We start from the raw sequence: 4555 nt of genomic DNA, 5'->3' as shown, positions 1-4555 counted from the left end.
AAATGGAGGCATAATGAAATATATCAGAACTGGGTGTCACATGGTATAGGGGTGCCATTTTTTCTGCCAAGACTTACTTTAGTTAATTGTTATATCCCATTTTCTGAATGTAATTTGGTATATGAAACTAGGATATATTATAAATCAATTATTCAAAGTTTTTATCATAAATATTTATAGCAAAATATAGAGATAAATCTAAATTATATATATATATATATATATATAAGCAAATTCCCAAAATTAAATATATTTAAACCATTAAAATTTTTAACAAAACTTAACACTTGCTGCAGTGTTCATTATGACAGGAGCCTTGTATAGAATAATTGAATTCCTCCTCCTACACATCTCTTGAACAACAAATATCTGGAATTATTTTGTTTTTGACATGTCAATCTTGACTTTATTCTTAAATGTGTGCTTATGTAAGAAGTACATGGCTTTAAATTTCATGAAAATTCTTTTATACTTACTTTTTGTTGAATTGTCTAGTTTAAGAAAATCAATTACACTTTATATATAAAACATGTTCTATGCTCCATTCAGCATGACGTACTCTAACATTGGAACAATACAGACAAGATTTGAATGGCCCCTGGGCAAGGATGATAGGCAAATTCCTGTACCATTCCATACTTTTACAACAACAGATGCTGGAGTGGATGTGGACACAAGGGAACTGTACTGCACTCTTTGTGGGAGTGTAAACTTGTTCAATCACTTTGGAAAGTAGTATGGAGGTTCCTCAAAAGACTCCACATAGAACTCCCCTATGACATAGCAATCCCACTTTTGGGCATTTACCCAAAAGATCACAAACAAGACGGTACTAAACCTATCAGCACAATCATATTTATTGCAGCATTGTTTAAGATAGCTAAGATATAGAAACAACCCCGATGCCCCTCATCAGATAGATCAAGAAAATATGCTATTTGTACTAATGAAATTCTATGCCTCCATAAGAAAGAATGGCATCGCCCAATTTGTAGAAAATGGAAAGACTTGCAAAAAAATTAAGTGAAGTAAGCCAGGTCCAAAGAAACATAGGTCCCAGGGTTTTCCTAATTTTAATAACTAATATATGTCTGGGATAAGCAGAAAAAGTCAAAATCTATGCACATATGACCAGATAAGATGATGTTAAGGGAAATGAACGCCCAAATAGGAACACAAGTGTTTTTTTTTTTCTTGCTATTGTTTCGAACGTACTTATAACAGTCTATGTGATTTTTTTTGTTTCTTTATATGTTCCTCCCTCATGCTATAACCCCTGTTTTCACTGTATTTGAATTTGGTGTGCCCACCTCTTGTATATATGCTCCTCTAATTTGGGAAGAGGAAGGAAAAAAAAATGCTTAAGTAGGGATTCAAGTTGACCCATTGTAACAATGAGATGCACAAGACACTATGGTGAAAAATGAACTTTACAATTTAGGCAGGGGAAGGGGGGAGGGGAGTTTACTAGTAGAGGTAAGAGGGAAGGGACGGTAGACGGAAAATAAAGGAGGAGGTAACAATCCTTGTTAAGAAATGTACTCATTACATGCTCATGTAAATGTGACCTCTCTGTACAGTATTTTTAAAATAGAAAAGTATGAAAATGTTCTGAGATGGGAGAGTTTATTTCCTTTATTTTACTCAAACAATATGGCTAACAAAGAAATTAATGCAAAAAACTGATATGAAGGTATTTTGAATGAATGTGTGTGTGTGCACGTGCACATGTTCTCATGCACTTGCATGTATGTTGGTGTGCTCACAGTTTGAAAAAAGGGCTTCAAAGTCTTGCTAGGCCTTTCCTCTCTAGATTGGTGAGCTACTATATGAGCTACATCTCCATTCCTAGCCCTTTGCTAACTCATTGAAATTTTTGAAAAATAATCTCATGAATTTATTTTGCCCTGATTGGCTTCCACTGCTATCCACAGATCTCTGGCTCCTGAGTAAATATGCCGAGTAGTTAGGATTACAGGTGTGACCAACCAGCACAAGGCATGCAGAGTAATTTTAAAAGTAGAAGAAAGTTTACTTCACGGGGGCCTGTTTTATCATCTCCTACTTTTAAAGCATTTTGGAGTGATTATTTGTGAATTATTTTTTCATTTTTTGGATTCTTAAGAAAGTAAGTGATGATATTTAAAAGTTATTACTTTTTAAAATGGAACCTGGAAAAATGGGACAGAATATATTTGTCTTTCTTATAAGCTCAGCTCTGTGCATGATAACCCAATGTCACCAACACAGTCTGTGTTGAAGAAAAAATGTAACAGAAAAAATAACCATGGGCAATAATTGCTATGGTATTATTTCTTGGACAATATGAATATTGAATTGAGAGTGTAAGAGAATGGAGAGATTTTACCTACCTTTTGTGTATTGCTGAAAGACTTTTGGAAACTTTGACTCATTTTCTTCCTCACAGTGTGTGTTTGGGCCATGCACTTACTGCCTTTAATTACAATTTTTCCCAACACTAAAATGGTAATAACATTAGCATTATAGAAAATGTTATCTTAAGAATTAAGGAAAATAAAACTTGTGAAATACTTAACATAAACTTCCATGAATGAGTTTTGAGTTTAGCCAGCAGTTTTTTTTAAATACTAAAAAGAATGTGATAAGTATTACAGAAACCATTGCATATAGTGAGCAAACAGAAGTAATGTAATCTATTGGCCATACTCTTCTTCCAAGGAAGCCAGTTGGATTATTTCTCATGCTGTAAATCAAACTGGTTATCTTATGTCTTGAGAGTGTAAAAATATCAGGGACAAAATAATGAAGGAATGTTGTAGACTGAGGTGAAGTTCATATGAAAATGTGCAAAACTGATAAAAATTCAAAGCATCTGAGCATTATATTGTGTTTTACATCATTTAAGGTACATTGCAAAGTTAAGAAAGACCTAGAAGAATGGATTCTCTTTTCGATGTCTTATCATCGGTTCTTGGATGAACACTTTCCTCATTCTTGTAAAGGCATCATAAGATGAGGGGAACTATATTATTTTTTGTTTGCTTCTGTCCATTTATTCTTCATTTGAAATCTGAACTACTTGAGACTGAAAGAAAACAAGGAAATTAGACACGCAGTCTTTGGAAAAAACAATCATTGTGAAATAAATAAAATGTGTATGCATTTTATTTATATAGTTATATAGTTATATAGTTATATAGTCTCAAGCATAAACAGAAAATGATTAAGCAATATCATGTTATTTAAAATTGAAAATGTTAGGAGTTGCTTAATATTGTTGCTTTCTAATACCTTGAATTAATTATTGATTTTGTATTTGAAAGATTAAAGATGATATTAACAAGAAACTTGATTAAAAGTGTACAAAAGTTCTGAATAGACATGTTCTCCTTAAAGCCCTGAAAATTTCCAGTGGGCTTACAAAGTTATTTAATACCACTTCTATGCTGGTTTAATTCTTTTTGAGCAGAAGTCATTAGAGAAATGTAATTCAAAATTACTATGATACTACTTCATAATTATTGTAACTGTAAGTTCTGTTCCACCGTCCTCACAGCAAAGTCTCCACCTAGTATCTGCGTTAAGCAACTGGGACACTTGGAAGAGGTCACATCTGAATTTGATGTGGCCACACCTTTCTCCACCCATACCCTAGATAAGGCTTAGCCCAGGCCCAGAAGCTCTCTCTGCTTTTCTAGCTCTTTCTCAGCTCTCTTCTCTGTCCTCTCTCTCTCTGTTCTTTTCTAGCTCTCTCTGCTCTCTCACTCTTCTCTCTCTCTGCTCTCTCTCTGCTCTTTTCTAGCTCTGTCTGCTTTTTTCTAGCTCTTTTCTAGCTCTTTCCTCTCTCTTTCCCAGCTCTCTCTCTTTCCCAGGCCTTTCCCAGCCACGTGGAGTGCCAACCTTGCCTGGTCCCAGCAGGTCTACTGAATAAACCTACCCCTTACCTGAATACCTTGTGCGTGGTGCTGTTCTTATTTGACTACCTCATTTTAAAAACCTAACTAACTTTTATCAAAAAAATCAAAGGAATCACGTGTGGTGGTAAAGGCTTTTAACTCCAAGCATTTAGGAGGTTGGATTTAAGTCTAAGGCCAGTCTGGAGTACTGAAGAGAATAAAAACCTGCCCTTTATTACCTTTTAACAAAGGTAATAATGCTGAGAGTGGAGAAAAGGAAATTTTCTACACTCTTCAACAAAATGCAGGTTAGTATTCTCTTTGTAGAAAGTAATATGCAGCTTTCTAAAGAACTCCAAAGTTGAAATATAATCTGCCCCACCAATCAAGTGATTATTTCTCTATTTGTAACTCAAATATATTTGCAGTTCATTGTAATCATCATTCACAACAACAGCCAAAATATAAATCGAAGTTCAGTGTTCAACTACAGACTTATAAAGCAACTGTGGTACATGCACAAATATCTTTTTCTGTTTCATCCTTAAAATAGCAAGAGACTTCTCCCATTAGCCACAACTTACAATGACCTGAAAGATGTATTCTAAATGAAGAAAAATATTGTCTTCTGATCTTTGTAAACACACACACACACACACACACACACACACACACAC

At 34.4% G+C, this 4555-nt stretch overlaps 1 non-coding gene across 1 annotated transcript; it reads left to right on the top strand.

The window, feature by feature from the left end:
* Window positions 1-540: 540 nt before the first annotated feature.
* On the top strand, window positions 541-643 carry LOC138811223 (U6 spliceosomal RNA). Its single transcript, XR_011367336.1, has one exon. It is a non-coding gene; the product is annotated as a U6 spliceosomal RNA (small nuclear RNA).
* Window positions 644-4555: the final 3912 nt, after the last annotated feature.

This window comes from Dipodomys merriami, unplaced genomic scaffold (genome assembly GCF_024711535.1).
Source record: "Dipodomys merriami isolate MVZ:Mamm:240054 unplaced genomic scaffold, mDipMer1.0.p SCAF_1047, whole genome shotgun sequence".
Taxonomy (NCBI): domain Eukaryota; kingdom Metazoa; phylum Chordata; class Mammalia; order Rodentia; family Heteromyidae; genus Dipodomys; species Dipodomys merriami.
The sequence above is the reverse complement of the archived record's forward strand: the minus strand, read 5'-3'. Positions and strand labels throughout refer to the sequence as shown.